This window comes from Notolepis coatsorum, assembly GCF_963971535.1.
Source record: "Notolepis coatsorum genome assembly, chromosome: 6".
In the NCBI taxonomy this organism is placed as follows: Eukaryota; Metazoa; Chordata; class Actinopteri; order Aulopiformes; family Paralepididae; genus Notolepis; species Notolepis coatsorum.
The window spans coordinates 128712557-128736199 of record NC_140170.1 but is presented as its reverse complement, the minus strand read 5'-3'; positions in this window follow the sequence as shown (position 1 = coordinate 128736199).

Below are 23643 nucleotides of genomic sequence, written 5' to 3'. Positions count from 1 at the left end.
ATTGAGGGAAAGATAGACAGAGGGGGACACACAGAGACAGCTAAAGACAAAGAGGAGAGCGACAGTGACAAAGGGATAGAACAGCAGAGAGAGAGAGAGTCAGACAGACAATACAGAGACAATAATAGTGAGGGAGAAAGAGGCGGAAATATATACAAAGAGACAGAAGGATACAAAAGACAGAAATAGAATAGAATAGAAATACTTTATTCATCCCAAGGGAAATTTGGCTACAGTAAATAGACACAGAGACAGGTGGGCAGTCACACAGAGATGTTGTATTTGAGTATCTCTACCAGTAAGTCACACAGAGATGTTGTATTTGAGTATCTCTACCAGTAAGTCACACAGAGATGTTGTATTTGAGTATCTCTACCAGTAAATCACACAGAGCTCTTGTATTTGAGTATCTCTACCAGTACAGTAAGTCACACATCAAGGAAGTTCAACTGGAATAACCACTTCTTCCTGCTTCACACAAACGCATGTATGTAGTATTTACATTTTTTGTCTGTTTATTTTGTTATTGATACTAAGGCCTGATACTAAAAATGTTACAGCTGTTGGAGACATGATGGTCAAGGTGTTGCTGAGAAAGGAGCCGTGATAGACTGACGTTGAAGCCTAATTCAGCCTTTAAGGGAAAGATGAGCGGAACATAGTGTAGACACAGAAGGGATGGTTCCAGTGGGATTTGATCCTAGCAGGGCAAATATGTTTTCAGAGGCAAGGGCCTTAACCCTTTCATTCTCTGATCACTACAAACATTTTCTTTCTTTCTATTTACACCAATATAAGGCTCCTGTCATGGCCCCTTTACACCAGACATGATATGATCTGTGATTTATGCCAGAGAATGAAAGTCCTGTCCCCTGTGTGCTTCAGACAGCTTTCTTTCAATGCAAGTGACTAGGGACTAATAATGCTTTGTCTCGTTCATCCTTGGATCTGAATTGAAGTTTCTTGTGTAAGAAGACTGTTTTATGCCATGGTCTATACAGTATGTCCTTTGCTATGTCATACCCTCATTCTCACACATACGTACATGTATCTTCCCTGTTGTTCTACTCCGTGTTCAGCAGAAATGCCTTAAAAAATAATCACCGTTGAGAGAAGCATTCACCATTGATCAACCATAACATCATCACCATCCTGAGGAGACTGAGGAAAGCCCACCTGTCTCCTCAGATTCTGGTGAACTTCTACCAGTGCACCATAGAAAGCATACTCACTAGCTGCATCGCAGTCTGGTATGGCAACTGCTCTGCCTCGGACCGGAAAGCACTGCGTGCAGAGGTGGTGAAAACTGTCTGAGGAAGGAACACAGTATCATCAAGGACACCTCTCACCCCAACCACAGACTGTTGGCCCTCCTCCCCTCTGGGTGGTGCTACCAGCATCTCAGGACCAGCAGGTTGAGGAACAACTTCTTCCCCTCAGCTGTCACTTTGCTGAACTCTGCACCACTCCCCACCACAGCCCACCCTCACAAACTCAACTTACTCCAGAGACTGAACTTTTTCGATTATATTCATATCCATATTTATCTACTGCCTATAATGTCTTCATCTGTAATATACTGTATTCATACTTTAATTTCTACTATTTATATCCAACCTATGGCTCATTCATAGTTAATATTATCCACTCATACTATTTATACCATTGTCTACACTGGCTATATCTTCTATAGTGTATTCAGATTTATTACCACTGTTTATAGCCTATAGTGTTTATACTTATGTTTACTGTACAGTACTGTTCATACTGTTTATACCCTAGTTTTTCTTATTCTCGCTTTTTTTTTTTTTTTTTTTTATCTTTTCCCCCCTTCTTTTTCCGTTTTTTCTCCCCTCCCAATGTTAGTCGTTATGCCAATTCCCAATCCCCTTCCTGGTCGTTACGCACTCTACCCCCTATACCGTCGGTCCGGGAGGGCGGAGACTATCACATGCTTCCTCCGACACATGTGTACCCAGCCCATCGCTTCTTTTCACCTGGCTGTGCGGACTCTCACTGGGGGAGTGTAACGTGTGGAAGGTCACACAGTACCTCTCCTAGATCCTTCCCTCGCTGTGCAGGCGCCCCGACCGAACTGTAGGAGTCGCTGTTTACAATGACCAGGACCCACCCTCGCCGGGTTTCCCACCCGCTAACACTGCCAATTGTGTCAGTATGGACGGTCGGCCAATCCGGAAGCACCACAGCTGGATTCGATCCCACTGTCTCTGTGGTGGTAGACAGGCGCTTAGTCCGCTGCGCTACCCGGCCACACCTTATTCTCCGTATTCTATATATATTTCATATCTATTCATATTATTTAAACCATTGGCTAGATTGGTTATATTATTCATAGTGTATTGTATGTACTACTGTCTATAGTGTTAATAGTGACTCACTTCGCAGCGCCCCGGTGGCGCACCACGTACATACGCTCAGCATAAACCGCAGCATCCTGGGTTTGAATCCGGCCCAGGACATGTGCTGCATGTCTTCGCCCATCTCTCTCTCTCTAAAAAGTCCAAACTGTCCTATCCACAATAAAGCGCAAATGCCCTAAAAAACATATCTTAAAAAAAAAATAAAGTTACTCACTTTGTTTATAATGTATGTCAGTACTGTATTACACACTTTTTCATATTGTCTACATTCTATACACATGTTATACATTACAGAAAGAAAGAAAGAAAGAAAGAAAGAAAGAAAGAAAGAAAGAAAGAAAGAAAGAAAGAAAGAAAGAAAGAAAGAAAGAAAGAAAGAAAGAAAGAAAGAAAGAAAGAAAGAAAGAAAGAAAGAAAGAAAGAAAGAAAGAAAGAAAGAAAGAAAGAAAGAAAGAAAGAAAAGAAAGAAAGAAAGAAAGAAAGAAAGAAAAGAAAGAAAGAAAGACAGAAAGAAATCTTGCCGGGCTTTTTGGGGAGCTATTTCATACCAGTAGCATTTTGTCATTACACCATTATTGCAACAGTCTATTTTATTGCATCAATAAACAAAACTATTATTGTGTTGTTGAGCTCTTTTGTAACACCTGATTAGCTACGGCTTACAGACAAAGACCCAGGAGCTATATCCAGGTTAGACTAAAAACTGAGAACAATACAGCAGGCTTTCTAAACACACACACACACACACACACACGCACGCACGCACGCACGCACGCACACACGCACGCACGCACGCACTACGCACGCACACACGCACGCACGCACGCACGCACGCACGCACACACACACACACACACACCCACACACACACACACACACACACACACACACACACACACACACACACACACACACACACACACACACACACAGAGGAGAAAATAGATCTATAGATCTAGCAGTGAGGCAGGAAGAATGCTGCATCCTGAAGATAATGTCAAGGTGGACATTTCTGCTGTCTTTGTTGCTTTGTTTGTTTGTGGCAGATATGTCACACACACACACACACACACACACACACACACACACACACACACACACACACACACACACACACACACACACACACACACACACACACACACACACACACACACACACACACACACACACACACACACACACACACACACACACACACACACACACATCCAATGCATATCCACAGAGGGGTCACAGCGCAGGCTCAGATCTGTGTGTTTTGTGAAGACAACAATGGTCTTGTACTTTGGAGAAGAGACTTCCTCTTTAGTACCACAAAGAGTCTCTGTCTGAGCAGCTTATGATTAGCACAGGAGAACCTCAGGGCTGTATGTTACCCCCTGTCTTATTTTCTGTATATACCAATTCAATCATTCAAACCTGTATTTACTCTCGAAAAGGACAGTTGAGGTCACCCTCATTTTCAATGTCGTCGAGACTTACAGACATTTCAATGCTATGTAGCATCCTGAATATTCGACTATTATTCAGAAGTGCTGACTTAACCTTTTATCTCCCCTTGGTGCACAAAGACATGTTAACCGGTTTCCCTTTATATTCTCCTGAACAATGACGAGTTTCTCCTTCTCTCACCAGCTGGAATATGGATTATAAACACTAACTGAATCATATTCACATTCACCCAGTTCTTCCTGTGGGACTGGTGGGCGGTGGCCAGCAGGGGGCGGCGGTGGCAGGTGGAGTGCAGGAGGAAGGCGTCGAGAAGAAGCAAGTCACCTGAACGGAAGTGGAGAGAAACAGTCTCTTCGGCGTTGAACGTGAACCTGAGAGGACGTATCATCGAGGAGCCCCGTCGTGAAGCACACGGGTGAATGTAATTGGACTCAAGTATATTTCGGGTTATGATAGAAATATAAGCATTAGTAGCGTGTTGAACATCCGAACAGAACAACCCTAGGGATACAGCGAGTTATCCTAGAAGTAAGCGGTATATTGAAGTGGCTAATGCTAACGTTATCCCCTCCAGCGAGGTGCCCCCGGCAAGCGTTGCCTGAAGAGAGCTGGTGGTTAGAGGCACCGTGCGTTGCTGCATGTTCGATTAGCAGGAGGGCCTTCTCAGACTCACAGAGCTTCAGTAGCCATCAGATTATCACGCACGCCAACACAGCTCGTCGACCAGCAGCTTGTCAGCACCGGCAGTCAGCAGCCTAGCACGGGAGTTTGTCTCATCGGAGCAGAGGACGCCGCCTCTCCAGCAGAGGTCGCCACTACCCAGCACGCGCCTCCAGCCTGCTACTGCCCCCCTGCCTACCACAGCTTGCTAGCTCCTGGGACGAGAACGTTCGACGCCATCTTACCACCCGGACGAGTGGTGGTGAGGGCGAGGCCGCCATCTTGGCTAAGTACAGTGGCACTTCGGTGACCAATACCATATCGTACATTACACAGTGTGTCGCGGCCTACGGGCGAAGATAATGGTTGCTAACCACAGTGCATAGGGGTACCCCACAAACATTTCATGCCGGCATTAGTTAGGACTTTTGTTTGGTAAAGTGGGCCCACATTTTCATTTCATTTGAGTGTGATAACGTGTATGTTCATTCATAATAATTTCCCATCCAGTTAACCCTTCTCTTCTTGGGGGTAACGTAACGCTGCCATATATGTAAAGTCTTAGAGAGGTATTATTATTGGTACTAGCCCAGACGTTATTATTTGGGTGTACAATATCAGTTGTCTGCAAGGTATTGAGTTACAACTCGAATAATAGGAGAACTACATTTCATTTGACCCATTGCTATTGAATATTTGTAACTGACCAGTCCTTAAATAACACTAAAGGATGTAGATGGGAGTCTTGTGTGCGTGTCAATTCCTGAGCCTTAACACTAACCCTTTTGGTGCGTGTAACGTTAATACATTTAACCCTTTCCTACCCACCTTCCCCTTTCAGCTATTAAGGTCTCTAGTGTCACCGAGGGAGGGTACTGCTTGCGGGAGGAACGAATTTACTTATTCATATATCAGTCACTAGGTGTGGGAGGGTTAACAGAGGTATTGGGGGAAGTGAGAGCGAGTTGGGGAGTACTGCTGACCGCCCCGGAGAGGCGAGGAAGACCAGAGTACCAGACCAGGTTGGTAAATCCCGGGCCCCATCCACTCCCACTGCCGGCCTCCAGTTTGACGCTCCAGGCCCAAAGACGAGGGTGCAGTCAGACGGAGCTCTACTGTGTCCCGCTACCCAGTGGCTGTGCCCACCTGTTCCCACGAAGCAGGGATAATCCACCCTGCTACACATACATTGTACATAGTGATACAATAAAATATACCCCCCCCCCCTTCTTTACATAGTAAAGTATATACATAGAAAACTGGCATACCTGAACCATACTACTGCTCTCCAGACATGCTGTTACAACAGAGCCACACTACTGCAATCTAGATGATGTCACAATAATGCGCTGGCAAGAAATGTATGCAACATATGTATTTGCTTAGATTACTTAGCTTTGGAGTAAGCCAACACATAGTCACACACACACACACGCACGCACGCACGCACGCACGAACGCACGCACGCACACACACACACACACACACACACACACACACACACACACACACACAGAGTCTCACATTAAGTGAGTGTGCTGTCCTTTAATATCACTGTATGGCATGGGAATCTGAACAGTAAATGCAAGAGCAAGCTGGTGAAGGTCAATAATGCAGCCAGTAAACTAATCAGAAGACCACAGAGGCAGTTAAGAGCTCTCTGGGAACAGTGGACGAGGAGGAAAGCTCTGTGGATCACAGAGGATCCCTCACATCCCCTGTTCTCTGAGTTTGTGAGACTAAAACCTGGCAGGTGCTACAGGATACCTTTGGCATCAAAGAAGAGGTACAATAATAATAATAATAATAATAATAATAATAATAATAATAATAATAATAATAATAATAATAATAATAATAATAGATTGGATTTGTAATGCACTTTTTGTTCGCTGGGATCCCAAAGTGCTACACTACATGGTTAAAACAGTTACAAAAATTGAATAAAATAGTTATTAGTAAAACAAATAAAATAAAATACAGAATAAAAATAGAACATAGTTAATAAAAAACATAGTATAAACAGACAATTCAAAAACAAAGCGCAATAAAATTTAAATAAAAAGCTAACAGTCAAAGGCCTTTTTGAACAGTTTTCAGGCCTGCTTTAAAAGAGTCCAGGCTCTGTGGTGCCCTCAGCTGGATGGGGAGGCTGTTCCACAGGCGTGGTGCAGCCGTGCAGAAGGCTCGGTCACCCATGGTGCAGAGCCGGGTATTGGGGACCTGAAGGAGCAGGCTACCTGCGGATCTGAGGGTGCAAGTGAAGGATTGTGGAGTGATGAGTTCCTGAAGGTAGAGGGGTGCGTGTCCGTTTATGCAGTTATGGGTGATCGTAAGGATTTTGTAGTTGATCCGGGATGAGACGGGGAGCCAGTGTAGTGAGTGGAGGATGGGGGTTATGTGATCGTGTTTACGGACTCTCATCAGGATCCTGGCAGCACTGTTCTGGATGTATTGCAGCTTTTGGATGCTCTTGCCAGGAATCCCGATGAAGAGTCCGTTATAGTAGTCCAGTCTTGAGGAGATAAAGGCATGGACAAGCTTCTCTGCATCTGACAGGGTTAGAATGGGACGGAGTTTTGATATGTTTTTTAGGTGATAGAATGAGGTCTTGCAGAGGTGTTTTATGTGGGTGTTGAAGGTCAGGTGGGGGTCAAATCGAACCCCCAGATTTGTGACTGAGGGGGAGAGGGGGATTACCTGGCCATCAAAGGTGAGATGTGATATGGATGAAGACTGAACCTGGTGAGGGGTGCCAATTAGGAGTGCCTCGGTTTTCTTGCTGTTTAGTTGGAGGAAGTTGCTGTTCATCCATGCCTTTATCTCCCCAAGACAGGTGGTGAGGCATGACAGAGCTGCAGAGGGGTTTGGGGCCGTTTTTATGTAGAGTTGTGTGTCATCGGCATAACAGTGGAAAGACATTCCATGTCTGCCGATGACACGACCGAGGGGGAGCATGTAGGTGATGAATAGAATGGGACCAAGAACCGACCCCTGCGGAACACCACAGGTGACCTCGAGCAGCCTGGACTTGTGTCCTCCCAGTGAGACATATTCTGTCCTGCCTAAGAGGTAGGACTGGAACCACTGTAGTGCATGGCTCGACAGTCCAACAGTGTTGTGGAGGCGCTCCAGGAGGATGGTGTGGTCCACAGTGATGCCACAGATTACTTGTAAAAGTAATCCGATTACTGATTACTGATTACTCCTTTAAAAAGTAATCCAAGTTACTTTACTGATTACTTGATTATCAGAGTAACTTAGTTACTTTGAAAGTAACTAGGTTACGAAGTCGTCGTCGTTCCCCCAACAGTTTTTTTAAAACGCTTTATTGAAAGTGCATAAATTGTTTTTAACTTGTTTCTCTGCACATAACGTAAATTGTTAAACTAGTGCTTCAGCTTCTGTACCATCAAGTATGGTAAAGCAACAGTCTATGATGCTCACAGCATTAGAGCAGCCAGCCAGTGGTTTTATAAAACCAGTGTATCCATTCACATCTAACAAATGCAGGCTGAACTATTCAATTATATCAACTGTAACTATTAAATTGTTTTTATAAATGTCTCTCTATAAACATACAATCAGTCTCTCTTTAACATGTAAATTAACTGTAAATCTGGCAAATAAGAGCTTTTGCTCTGCCACCATCAAATATACATTAATCAATAGGGAAAGAAACAATCTCTCTCTTTTGCTGTTTGGCTGGCCTCCGAGTCCTCCTGTACCTAGTCGAAGCGTCGTAGTGTTGTGATTCCAGATGCTTTCAATGCAATTGGATGTGCTGTTTTTAGCGGTAGACAGTATTTACGTTTAGGTCGCTTTCACATATAGTTTTGGTGGACTCGGTGCGGTTCTGGGGGTGAAGTTGAAACATCTGAACAATGTCACGCGGTCGAAAAGGGCGCTTGTCTATTGGACAGTGGAAATGTGTGTGTGGCTGCTGCGATCCCGTGTGTGCGCGCGCGCGTGTGTGTGTCTGTGTGTGTACTGCGGAGCCCTTCAGATCAGCGGAGCCGAGATTTGACATGGCATTGATCCATTGTTCTATTGAAGCACATTACCACCATCCTCTCGCTAAACAACTTGTAGACCACGGTGTTTTTATGAGTGCCCACAAGTAGCTGTTTTAATAATATAATAAGCCGCGCGCCTCGGTAATAATAATAAGCCGCGTTTTTTCTTCCTGTAAGCGTTTTGGGGTGGAATTCTCAGACGAATGCAACGGAGCCCTGCTGTCACACGATTGGCGCATATGTCACATGACGTGCTGTGAAGACCCGCCCTACTCTGCCTCTGATTCGCAGACTGTGGATGGGGAATGTGATTGGGCCAAAGCAGAGTCACTCACAGACAGAGAGTCCAGTCACGCCGCGGGCCACATTCTTGTGTAACCCTTTCACTGCCACACCACGTCACTCCCAAATAAGAAAAACAGCTCAAAAATGTATTTTTGACTGTCGAAAACGAAATAAAATACTGCATTCCGCCTGCATTATGAATTTATGATGAGATAGTAACGAAATAGTAACGCACAGCCACTTGGACAAGTAACTGCAATCAGATTACTGGCTTTTAAAGATTAACGCGTTAGATTACTATTTTCGGGGAAAAGTAATCAGATTACAATAACGCGTTACTTAGTAACGCGTTACCGGCATCACTGGTGGTCCACAGTGTCAAACGCCGCTGTCAGATCGAGGAGGTTGAGGAGTGATGGTTATCCTGCGTCAGCGGTCATTAGGAGGTCATTCGTCACCCTGAGCAGAGCTGTTACACATGCAGTTAGCCTGCTCAATTCTCAACTGTTAACTCACCTTTATGCTATATTTCATCGAACTGTCAATGTCATTGTGATTTTAGCAGTTATCATCCTGCTTAATTCATCTAACATTTAACCTATTATCTCTCCAGTATATATTTTGTCTCTACTACCTACATTATTATCATTACCATTGTTTCATTATTATCATTTTGTGATGTGCTGTTGTTGTGAATGTTTTGAATGAACTGCTGGATAAAGTTATATTCTATTTCCTTCTATTTTCTGACCTTGCTGGACATACCATTGGCTCTCGCCAAGGTATCTGAAGAAGCCTTGAAAGAAATAGAAAAGAGGGATAACTGTCAATGGGACAGTTGGGACTCCTCTGCTCTGTCCAAGCCAACGTTTGAGTTCACCTCACAGTGAGAACACGCCCCCCGGTTGAACTGACTTCTTCACATGAATCTCTCTTGATGATTTATCTATGATCAAAAGGCCTTTTTTATTGAATGTCATCCTGGGGAAAGATACGAATTTGGGTGCCTGGCATCAGGAGGAGAGAGGTACAGGCAGGATAATAGGGATACAATATAAATCAAATAAAGAATAAGAATACGATATATAGGCTTCCGGTTTGGCGAGGAGCAGGTAAGCAACTGCAGAACAGAGCTCCCAGTCCAAAATTCAAGAAAGGTAATAAAAAGTTACAAAACACGATAAAAAGTAACAACTCGAAGATAAAAGAATGATGACAAGACCCAGTGCACAAAACTCGAGGAGAAGTGAGAGAAGAATGACCCCCGACAAAGAAAATACAACGAAGGGAAAGGTACAACACAAGGGGGTGACGCACCAGGTAAAACAAGCTAACATAACGTTAGACCACAGCGAGGCCTGGCTGGAGACGGAGCTACAAGCTAACATGGAAGCTAACACGATGAATATGCAAGCAAGTATTCAGATCAGGCTAGAAGCAATGCAGAACGCTAATGATGCTAACATGCAAACCAACACGCAGACTGGACTCGATGCAATACAGAATATTCAGAGGAGCATGGAGGCGAATTCAAAGAAAATAAAAGCATTAGACAACAGCGAGGCTGGAGACGAAGCTACAAGCTAACATGGAAGCTAACACGATGAATATACAGATAGCATTCGGATCAGGCTAGAAGCAATACAGCTGATTCCGGGGGAAAGAGTGCTATTCATATGGCTTATTTTATCTTAATTTAATTTGTCTTATTGTGTTGTCAGTGTTATTTTATCATAAATGTATATAGTGATATCAGTGACATGGGAGGTACAGAGGTGGGCGGGCTGAGTTCAGTGGGGGGGAATGAATGGGGGTCAGAGCGGCTGAGCTTTGCCCAATGGGGTCCTGTGTGTTGCGGGGTCGGTGGGCGTGGGGTGGGACTCTCGTGACATGGGAGGTAGCGGGCTTGGCTCGGTGGGGGGGAGTACCTCCCCTTGCCCCTCTACTGGGCCTGGCCCAATCAAATTCAAGGGACCTGTGTCGCTGTGTGCTCGGCCCCGCGTGGGACGGACCTGGGATGTGGGGGAGCCCGGTTTCTAGGGGTGGATGGAGGGAGGGGGGGGCCCTCTTATGGCGGTATAAGCGGCTGAACGACGCCATATCAAGGGACCCATATTTGTATATTGTTATGTTATGGATATCATTGTAAGTATTGTCTAAGTGTTGTATGTCTATAAATGTTAAATAAAAATTTAAGTAAAAAAAGAAAAAATAATACGATATAGTTAATACAAATAAAAATATCCGATCTGCACTTGGATCTCTGTGTGAGTGAACAGGTGAGACATATAGACATGTTCGCTGTATACATCTGTTAGTGTGCACACGCATCAGTGGGGCAAAAGGAACATAATCCTGGTCAGAACAACGGGGCAGAGTACAATATATTTGTATAGCCATGCTAGCGATCTAAACAATCAATCCATGCCAGAGCTAGATATGTAAAAGGTGAAAGACAGCCATGTCTCACAGCCATGTTGATTTGACTAAATGACATCCAGCCGTTTTCGTTTGAAACTACTTTTAGTCAGGAGAGTGTCATGGTTTCTCCATAGAGCCCTGTTGTACTGCTCAGGCAGGTAGCCGGCAAATTAGTCACGTGACTCAGTTGGTATTGCTGATTGGCTCAAACTCTATGTTTGTAAACAGCAAACAGGTCTATGTATACTCTACCCAGGTCTGCTCTCTATAAATATACAATACTCCTCACTAAATCCTAGACTACCCTGGTAAAAATAAACAGATTAAACAGGTTATCAATGAATATAAATACATATACAATATACAGTATAGAGTCGGAGGTGTAGAAGGTAAACAGGAAAGGTGACCGCACAGTTCCTTGGGGCACGCCAGTGTTGCTACCCAGCACATCTGAGAAAGTCAGCTACAGTTTGATTTTTTCAATATATCTGGTCAACCCTTTCCCTTCTGGATAAAAATATGGCACTACACATATGGCACTGTTGCCTCACAGTAAGAAGGTCATGGGTTCCAACCTAACAGTGGCATTTCTGTGTGAGGTTTGCCTGTTCTCCCTGTTAGGGTTTACTGCAAGGTTTCCTTCCCACACCAAAGGACATGCTTGCTAGGACTCAGCTGATAAGGGCTAATCTTTTCCCAGTTGATGGCCAGAATAGCTAATGACAGTGGTCAAATGTGAAACATGACCAGAGAGGTTTGGGTTACCTCGTCTGCCCTACAAACAACGCACAGACTCCCACAATGTAACCATGACTCAATACAATACAATACATTAACACAACACAACACATTAACACAACACAACACAACACAACACAACACAACACAAAACAACACTAGACTATACAATAGTCTTTATTGACTAGGGGACAAGCAGCTATCAAGAATCTAAAGATTCTACTGGTTACCACAGATCCTAATTGGACCGGTTAAGTCGGCAAAGAGAACATTCTTCTTGGAGGGAGAGGCTGCGGTTACATATGGTACACTACACACATACATACCTTGGCACTCAGTAGTTGTAAGGGAGGGATTCAAACTCTAAAAATGTTTGTTACAAGTGCTAAGTTAACCCTTGTGTCTGATAAGGACAAAATGGTCCTTTGAGATTCTTATATTTTTTTTTATAACTTTGCAGTGGTTATGTTTGTATAGCCAATATATGTGGCAAAGGTGTGTATTTTAAAAAATTATTTATTTTTAACTAAAAGTATATCAAAATCAGTGTTGTTGCTAACCATTAACATAATTATGCTAGCCTGTAATAATCCAATAATAAAAATCCACTTTGCATTTGATATATTGAAAATATTTACATTTGTGTGTGTTTTTTTAACCTCTTAACACATTGGCGACCGCTGGGATGCGTCTAATATAGTGGTTGAGGACCAGCTTTTGTCAACAGACCGGTGTCTTTTTGTAGAGCTAAATCTATACTTTATAGTATTGCTATCTGTCCATTCTCATTGTCAATTGAGTTCATAAACCGTCCCTTCAAAATGGCTTAAAGAAAAAGAAAATGCATCAATAGGTTATAATTTTATAGCGCCGTGAATATAAGCATTATAGCGGATTTTGTCTCGTATATTTTCTGGAAGGCTAGTTATAGGGCTAATAGCTGCTAACGTTATATTCAACGGCATTTCCGTTTTACATATGCTAAAGAAATAACTCAAACTGCATATCATCGGGACTGTCCCAAAATCATGTATGCATCAAAGGGGGGGGGGGGGGGGGGGACGTCGTTTATTATTATTGATTACCAATAACAGTGGTCGTGTAACTAGCCACATACGCTGCTCGGCTGGTTGCGTATCATAGCAAGCTCTGATCCGGCTGTAATTTATGTGAAAAAGATCTTACCGTGAGCCGGTGAGATACCCCAGAGCATTTCCCCGTTATCGATCGGCATCTGGTAGATCGATGTGTCCATTGGCTGATGGTAAATCCCCTTATTCCATGGTGAAATCTGCGATTTCGAAGCGTAATCCACAGTACAAGATGCTGGTTCAGAATCCGGGTACTAAAAATCTCCATTGAAAGGGGGAAAAAAAAGTTATCCATTCGCCTACAGGGCATACTGCAGTGGAGCGATGGCGCCCCTAAGAGGATCTGGCCGGTATTGCACATCCTCAAATTCACAGACTAGGGAATATATGCAGTGCCGCTCCGCGACCTTGACCCGGTTATTAAAATGTAATAAAAACAATAACAACTTGCCACGGCTTTATACGTGATTCTGTCCACAACGCATGGATTCGAAACCCGTATTTATATGTGGTCGGGCGGCGTGTACCACTTCCGCAACGGATTTGATTTCCGGGGTTGGCCTGATTGGCCGCGATGGCCACGTGACACACCGTGGCACGCCCCCGCGGCAGCCGCAGCGGCAAGCGCGCTACTGCTGGAGTTCACTTCGCCTTTCACATCGCTGCTGTTTAATAATATTGTTGCGTTGGCGAAAGCAGGATGAGAGATCGTAGATTTCGCTGTGTATCATTTAATCATTTATCATTTAACATTTGAAAGACATACATTGTTGTCATACAGAAGTACAGAATACTTTTATCCAAAATGCTTCTTACTGTTACACTGTTAGAGACTGTGCTAGACAAATGAATGACTAATTCGGTCAGAAATAGCGTAACTAATAACGTTAGTAAGCACTGCTTATATGCTTATTATGTCTGCGGGGTACAGTAAATGTTTCTCCCGGTACATTCTGAAGAGCACACCGCTGTATGTTGGAGAACCAGCGGTCTTCCGCTCCTCCTCACTCGAGTGAGAGCAAAGCCGTGCGAGGGGGCCGGCACCTCGGCACAGCTCAGCCCTGTGTGACGCCGAGCAGGAAGGAGGAGATGGGAGTCCTTCCAATCGGAATAATTATGTTGTTTCTTTACACATATGTTGGATTATGAATATGTCTTTATAGCTATGCTGCCAGGCTGGAATATGTTGTTTCTTTACACATATGTTGGATTATGAATATGTCTTTATAGCTATGCTGCCAGGCTGGTCCGCGACCCTCCGTGCTGCGATCACCAGCGGGGAGAATATGCTCACGCGAGCGGCATCGCTGAGCTCTGGTGACGGTCTTATTGGGGCTTATGCCGAGAAGCAGTAATACAACATTGCAACTGTTGTGTTACTGCTTTCTGACCGAATTAGTCATTCATTTGTAGCTATAAAGACATATTCATAATCCAACATATGTGTAAAGAAACAACATATTCCGATTGGAAGGACTCCCATCTCCTCCTTCCTGCTCAGCGTCACACAGGGCTGAGCTGTGCTGAGGTGCCGCCCCCCTCGCACGGCTTTGCTCTCACTCGAGTGAGGAGGAGCGGAAGACCGCTGGTTCTCCAACATACAGCGGTGTGCTCTTCAGAATGTACCGGGAGAAACATTTACTGTACCCCGCAGACATAATAAGCATATAAGCAGTGCTTACTAACGTTATTAGTTACGCTATTTCTGACCAAATTAGTCATTCATTTGTCTAGCACAGTCTCTAACAGTGTAACAGTAAGAAGCATTTTGGATAAAAGTATTCTGTACTTCTGTATGACAACAATGTATGCCTTTCAAATGTTAAATGATAAATGATTAAATGATACACAGCGAAATCTACGCTCTCTCATCCTGCTTTCGCCAACGGCAGCGCGCTTGCCGCTGCGGCTGCCGCGGGGGCGTGGCCAATCAGGCCAACCCCGGAAATCAAATCCGTTGCGGAAGTGGTACACGCGGTCGGGCGGCAAAGTGTTAAGCCCGGAGTCCTATTTTCTGAAAATCTGCCTAAAATACATACCTAGGTAAATGGAATATTGCTCCACTTCTACAAGGCTATTTGCATATTCTTGGTATCTAGAGACATCTATGGACCTGAATGAATGAATAAAAACGTTATTTAGATTGCAGAATGGGTACAATACAGTACGGCTCAATACACACAATTGTTAAGGGGATGCAGACCAGAGAAAGACGTTTGTCTTGTTTACATCAGGGTCCCCCATTTTCAATTCATAGTGAGATTTATGACATACACGACAACATATATGACATCATGACAATTATGGCATAGGGACATACAGGTATATAGTACTGTTACATTTGTGACATATACGATATGCAAATATACAGTACTGTTACCCATATATCCTGACAGAGTATATACATATGATGGGGAGGGGACTGTACATTAGGAGGGGGCGGGTGGGTGGGAGAGAAATATACATACGGTGGGGAGAGAATATATACATACGGTGGGGAGGAGACTGACTATTAGGAGGGGGTGGGGGGGTTTGGACATTTACGGTGGCCAGTTTCTAATTGCAGCCTCCCGTAGGTGCTCTTTAAGAGCGGTTTTGAATGTGGGGCGGCTAGGTGGCGCAGTCGGCACGGCGCTCGCCACCAACACAGAATACGCTGGGTTCGAGCCCAGCTCTCTGCGTTGCTACCAGCTTGGCTGGTCGTTCATACTAATACAATTGGCAGTATTAGGGGGTGGGAAGCTGGTGGGTGGGGATCGGACGTTGTGGACAGCGACTCCTACAGGTCGGTTGGTGCGCCTGCGCAGTAGAATCAGGAAGCGGCAGGGGCGGCGTGTCCCTCCCACGCAGACCCTCGCCGCTGAGAGATCGCGCTGTGCAGGTGAAAAGATGCGACGGCTGCCTCCTCGAGTACCGGAGGGGACACGTGATGCAAGGCTTCATCCACTCCATTGGGGAAGGGAGAAAAATAGAAAATGGGGAGAAAAAGTAGATAAAAAAAAGAGCGGTTTTGAATGTGGGTAGGGATTCACATTCCTTTACAGCTTTGGGTAGGGCGTTCCACATTGATGTGGCATAATTGCGAAACGTGTTTAGTCCCTTGTTTGAGTTGAATCTGGGTTTAACATGATTTGTTGAGCTTCCTCTGGTGTTGTGGTCGTGGTATTCACTGACCTTTGGGAAGTATTTTGACATGTACATGGGTATCTTAGTCGTATAGTGTATCTTGTAGACCAGGCCCATTGCAAGTTGCTGCACTCTGTTGTCTACTCTAAGCCATCCTAGGTAGTCAAAGTGGGCAGGGGTGAGGTGGGTTCTAGGGGTAAGGTCAAGTAGAAGTCTGACCAGTTTGTTTTGTGATGTTTGCAATCTTGTTTTTAGCGCCTTTGAGGTGCTTTGGTACCATGAGGTGCAAGCATAGTAGTAGTACCCTTGAATTAGTGCTCCTGCCAGAGTCTTCAGGGTATTCTTGTTTACCAGAGAGGAGATCTGGTACAAGAATCTAGTTCGTTGGTTGACTTTTTTTATTACCTTGGATGCCATTTTGTCACAAGAAAGATTTGCCTCTAGGATGAAACCTCAGTGAATGTATTCCCAGTGTCAGAAATATTGTGTCTATTACTAGGCTTGCTTAAATTGTGATGAAACAAAGGAGAATATGAATTGTGATTTTTCTTTGCATCTTTGACAGTGAATAACACCATGCTAAAAATGGCCAGACATGAAAAACTGCCACTGATCTCGTTCAGTACCTTCTTGAGATCATGTGTACAAAGAATCTAAGGAAATGAATAAAGGGAAATGAATAAAGGGAAGATGATTAAACAGAAGGTTTTGTAGATACAGTACTGAATTATCCCATCCGGACCAATGCTATTTGAAATATTATTATAGAATATAGAATAGCAGGCTTATAAATTACCTTATTATAGCCAATTTGCACATTTATGGATTGTGCCAAATCTTATATTTCAAATGCATGAGTTCAATTTGGATTTACTATCACCAGGCGTGCATAAGAACAGATAATGAAATCTACTGTATGTACAGTCGCTTTTTTATTTTTGCCAGGGTGGCACCATTTTGAAACTAATTTCAAATCTAATTGTTGCTACATGCTAAAAATAGGGAAGATAAACTAACTGCGCTTTTATACCAATAACGTTAAGTTTTGTGGTTTATTATCCTGAGTAATAAGAGATATTAAAAAAATGCATACAGAAGTTATTTGCTTGAAACCCCATAGAGGCCTTTGGGAAGCTGTCTGTGTCCTCTTCAAAATGGCAGCAAAAACAATTCCCGACGTTCAAATTTTCCAAAATGGTCGACTTTCGCGAACTAAACAACACCAAAATGAAAACGAAAATCTATCTAATAACACTTGGTAAACTAACGTATTGATGATAATATACATTATAACTGCTGTTGTGACATGGTTATGATGTTTATACTTGAATACGTTTGAAAAATAAAACGATACTTTTGTCAGACAGTCTCTAGACAAGATTGATTTATGACGTGATGTCATTTGCGGTCCACCGATGGACCGCACGGTTGGAAGAGTTATTTGTGATGCCATCACAAACACTGGCAATTAAACAATTAATTTAATATTTGGTGGTTATGATCAGGGCTGAAGTTGAATAAAAGATGTATAGAAAGAAAAGTGGAAAATTATTTCAACATATAATATTTGTATGGCGTTTTTGAACAGGACCATTTGGTAAGTGTGTAACACTTTAGTTTTCAGACACAAGCATTAACCATACTGTCACTCCCTTCAGTTCACTTATTTTTTTGTCCAATTGCCATCATAATTTTTGTCCTGCAGAAATGTGACATTGACCTTGTCCCATTATCTGTCAAAAAGCTTTATATTTTACTCCTGTGTTGTCTTTTAGAATTGTATTATATATATTTATTTAGGGACACCGCTGCCTGTGTTTTTTTTACAACCACGTTTCTTTTAAGAATAACAAGATATTGTGGTCTTAACACATTGGAGCTAAGCCATGTCTATTGTGTCTGTTAAATATAGTATTTGGCTAAACTAAACAATGTCTGGCCCACAGTCTGGGCCGCATTGGAATGCAGCAAATAAGTACATGCAGCACACACCTTCTTTCACAACAACAACTCTACAAACAAGACAGAGAGACAACCAATAAATCTGTAACCATGACCGCCCAGCAAAGCACCCAGACAAGCCGTAACCAAGGCAACATTTTCACACAACATGGTCGTTGAGTAAATTTGACGGAGGCTCACAAGGACAGGAATGCTTTTGAGCGGTTCTACAGGCCCTCCGCTCCTCACGGGGAGTTTGTATACAGTATGTCACGTTTTTCATGTTTATGTCCTTGGAGTTTCTAGTATGTTGCATTGTTCCTGTATTTCCCCACTTTCCTGCCTCTGATATTTCTCAGTCTACAAATAGCTGAAACACCGTGGCCCAACCCTCGGCCTCTGAACCGAACTTCCTGACAGGAAATCAAACATGCGTCAGAAGGGGCAACGGCCCAGTGGTGAAAGATGATACTGTAACTGTAGTATCTGAATGCATGAGGTAAACTTGCCCCACTGCCCTACTAATGTTCAGTGAAGCCCCTAGCTGTCTCTACTGCCCTACTAATGTTCAGTGAAGCCCCTGTCTCTACTACCCTACTAATGTTCAGTGAAGCCCCTGTCTCTACTGCCCTACTAATGTTCAGTGAAGCCCCTGTCTCTACTACCCTACTAATGTTCAGTAAAACCCCTGTCTCTACTACCCTACTAATGTTCAGTAAAACCCCTGTCTCTACTACCCTACAAATCTTTAGTAAAACCCCTGTCTCTACTGCCCTACAAATCTTTAGTGAAGCCCCTGTCTCTACTGCCCTACAAATCTTTAGTAAAACCCCTGTCTCTACTGCCCTACACATCTTTAGTGAAGCCCCTGTCTCTACTACCCTATGTTCAGTGAAGCCCCAGAAACTGCCCTAGAAAGTCAGCCAGCTGTCCCATAACACATTGTTGATTATTTTCACATAAACTCTTATCAGCTGACTTCAGTCTTTGAATAGGTATTGCAATGTCTTTTTGTCAACTGCAAGGTGTTGAGATTCAGTCCTGAGAGGGCAACGGACAACAAAGACGGTTACAGTGATGATGTCTGCATCAGTTACTTGTCACATTGTGGTAAAAAGGTACAACAAAAAACAGCCGTTAGCATTGTTGGCATTCACTGCTGAAGTGAATGGGTGGCAGGTGTCTAGTTGCTAGGTGCTCTGCCACAGCAATAGATCAGGGTCACAAAGAATCCAGGTGACTTGGCAAATGTAGACATTTTCTCCCTTCTCTTGTGTCCTTGGTGAAGATCTTATTAAGGAATAGTTACATATCTATTTGTTGGGTGAACTCACATCAAGTCCTGTGCTCCACAATTGAAAAAAATAAAATAAAAGCTAAGTCAATGGTCACTCTACCAGCTCTTAATCCATTTCACATTGGCAGTGTGTGTGTGTCACCTTAAATCAGTTTATCCCTCAAGCAAAAGGAACTCAGCACAATTTAATTTAATCCTGGTTATTATGAAGAATGTCATATACTGAGAGGTTGGCAGTTAAGAGGTTGGCATTGCCTATGTTTGCAAATAGGCTGTAACTGAATTATCTACCCAGGGCCAGTGCAATTGAGGAATAGATTATTGCAATCTATTAACAGCTCATAAATCTGAGATTTAAATAATTTTGAACTGGCCACCTCTGGTTGAGGTGTTTATGAGATCAGTTGAGTTCAGTCGTATTTCACCTATGTGCTGCCAACTGGAAGGCCTACGGTGCTCACCCCAAACTGCCTCAGGGGCACTGCACTGCAGGCAACCCTTACCACTGACCTCTCTAAATACATGAAAAAACTGACATCCCCCGGACCTTGATCACTGGTGAACTAGTTGAGATAAGGTTACAGCGCCTTGGTATTGAAATTGATGAGCGGCTTAAATTTGGAGACTATATAAATGGAAATTCAAGAGAAATATAGCAGATTATTTTATGTAAATGAAGAGATTTTAATGTAGGGATGTTCGATATTGGCTTTTTTACCGATATCCGATATACCGATATTGTCCAACTCTTAATTTCCGATACCGATATCAACCGATACCGATATATGCAGGGTCCCCCCCCCCAAAAAACGGAATAATTTCAGGTAAATTAAAATTACATATCTCTTGTCGTGGAATTAACACAACATTATGCTTACTTTTGACAATAAATAAAATCAGAATTTGTTCTTACTTGCTTGCCTGGGTAAATAAAGGTTAAATAAATGTAAAGAAAAAAATATATATATATATAAAAAATGTAAACCGATACCGATCATTTCCGATATCACATTTTAATGCCAATATCGGCCGATAATATCGGTAGGCCGATAATATCGGACATCCCTAGTGCACGGTAATTGGGATTGATCAGCTATATGGTGTGCTTATATCAAACTCCCATCACTAACCAAGCAGAGGAGGTGGAGATGGTGGATACCAATTTCCTGGGAGTTTACTTGAACAGTAAACTGGACTGGTTAGACAACACAAGGCCATCTACAGGAAGGGACATAGCTGACTGTTCTTCCTGAGGAGACTGTAATAGGCTGCTGCAGTCATTTTACCAGTCTGTAGTAGCCAGCATCCTCTTCTTCGCCATATGTTGGAGGGGCCACAGACAACTCAAAACGAACAAATTGAACAAGCTGGTGAGGAAGGCCAGCTCCGTAGTGGGGGTCGACCTGGTTAAAGGTGGTGGTAGAGAGGAGGACGATGAAAAAGCTGGACGCTATACTGGAGTGGAAACCTTGACGTAGTTGATCATATCCAGTCTGCTTGCCCTCTGAACCACAAATTGTGAGGTGGCTGTACTGTGACCAAACCATCCTATTTCAATGGTAATTAGGCTGATTATACTCCAAAAAAAGCCCAAAAAATAGAGGTACACATTGTATACACATTGACTGGCCATGACTACATGGTACAGTATCCCTATTTCATAGATGTTCACCCAATTTTCTTTCTGTGCGTTCAGTAGAAAGATATCCGGCTGCAAGTTAGCCCAGCATAGCACAAATGAATGGAAGCGGATATGGACTGCTAGCCTAGCTGTTGGCCATAAACACTCCTGTTGTTTTAAGCTAGGTTAGTGGTCCATATCCACTTCCATTAATTTGTGCTAGCCATGCTAGCTTGCAGCCGGATAGCTTTCTACTGAACGCAGAGAGGAAATTGGTATCTATCTTCTTGTCTGACTCTGCAGAAGACAGTAAGCACATTTCCCATAATGTTGGCATGTTCCTTTAACCTAACTGGAGACATTACGCCACACCTTAACCTAAACTAGAGATGAAAAACATGACTTCTGTGATCAAAGTTATAATGCATTTAAACGAAATTCCTTCTAGCCATGACCATGTTGACATCACTATACTGTCACACATCATACAAACTCCCGATCATAAAGTATCTTTATTGCATTATTGTGTAAAGTTTGGTAACACTGTTAACAATTCATATAGCCCTTGTAACAGTTAAGATAGCTCTCACACTTTTGACAAACAAAACAGACATTTGAAATAACTATCTACTCTATCTCACTTTTTGGTATTTACAGTAAAGTTATACGGCAGAGTACTGAGGTCCCACACACTGTGGCTGTGGGAGGGGATATTACCATTTCATATGAACTGGAACCTACTGATAGACCCAGAATGCCAGACTGTTGTAAACTAATCACAATTTATCAAGGCAAAAAAAAGGTCAGGGGTACATTATGGTCAAATGAATGGTAAATCATGGAATCACAGCAGGGGAATGACCTCTACAACTCGTACGTCATAATCCTTCCCTTTCCTTCTGCTGGACACTAATGCCTGACTTCTCAAACTTGAGAGTTGTGACAGGTCTATTTCTGTTGGGTCCCCACATGAAAAACATGAGGCAATATATGTTCAGAGAATGTGAAGGCAATATTTTCAGTATTTATAGCATCAAACCATTCCCCATATACAGTATCATGGCCCTTAGGCTGGTGTTAAACAAGCTTTTTCATGCAACTAACAAGAAACTTGTCTGTAACTTGTAAATGACATCATCTGCAACCTGCAACTGCTGTTATGTTGCATGTATTTGTCTGTGTAATGTCGGCCTCAGGGTGATGATACACATGGCGATGTTTGGGTCAAGGTGGGTGGGCAACAAGCAACTGTCTGATATCTATAAACACAATGGTCCTCATTCTCGAACATGTTCGTAAGTACCTTCATAAATATCTTGGTAAAAATGTTGTACTAACACATTTACAAAAATCCTCCGGATTCCTGAACGCGTGAAACGGTCTCCGTAAGTGGCCAAAATCTTCGCAGCTGGGTTCTTATGAATAAAAAACGTCACTCATTCTTAAACTGCAATGCGCGTTCTCGTACACCTGAATTTGCATACAGACACGCCCCGCCAGCTCCTTATAAGGCAAATGAGGCGTGTGCAAAACGGCAAGGGCCGTGTGCAAAACAACTTGAGAGGTTCGGCATTGCATCTGCACCATGCTGACTCATTCTACAGGTAACACGGAAGCGATTTGCGACTGATCTCAAAATGAGATTAGATTCAAATGTATTGTCATTGTACAGTACAATACACCATCCAACCAGAGTGCAAATGTAACAGTAAAGTGCACTAGTAACATACAATGCACAAGTGATGAAACCCTCATTTAGTAATGTCAATACTGTCTACTGCCATGTCAAGAGCCAATCGTGCAGTCATTCAGTATTGACATTACTAAATGAGATGTCATGCTAAACAGTAGGACTTATTACCTAATAAAACAAGTCATTAGAATAATAGAAGCCTACTTTGCTGGAACGATTAATTGCGCACATATACAGTACGTATGTGTGTGTGCTCTTGCGCTGAGGCTGCTTCATTAAGCCGTTTCTCCACGCATTTATTTAGTTCTAGCAATAGGAATATATCAAACCAACAATCAATTATATCATAGAGAAGACAGTATATGGCATATTAATACAGTATATTCCACTATACAGTAGCTATATCTACGGCGATCGGTTTAGTTCTTATTTATTTAGATTGCAGTGTGTGTGTAATGCTCACAATGCCTCATTGAGTCAGGAAACGTAATTGTTAATGATACAAATATTGTCGTATTTAATATCATTATAATTATTTAATTCCACGGATGTCTGTATTATGGGCAATCCCCAATGACCCAGAGAAAGCTGTTGAAAACACGGGCGCACACTGGTCTGTCCGAGAATGCAGAATAAGTACGTAAATCGAGTTACGAAGGAATTCCTTGGTAACTTTTTACGTATGTCCATTCGAGAATGGGGACCAATGGGCCTCATTCACCAATACTCTTATATATTTTTTCTTAACCGTCTGTTAACACTTTGAGTGCCAGCAACGCGTTTTGTCGTTAGTTCATGCCGACCGCTGAGTGCTGCCAACGCTATATAGCGTTTGTTTGTCGTATTTTTTTTATTGGCGATTTGAATATTTCATCAATCGAGCCTCAAGTTAGTGTTGCAGACTTTCTCAGAGCTGAA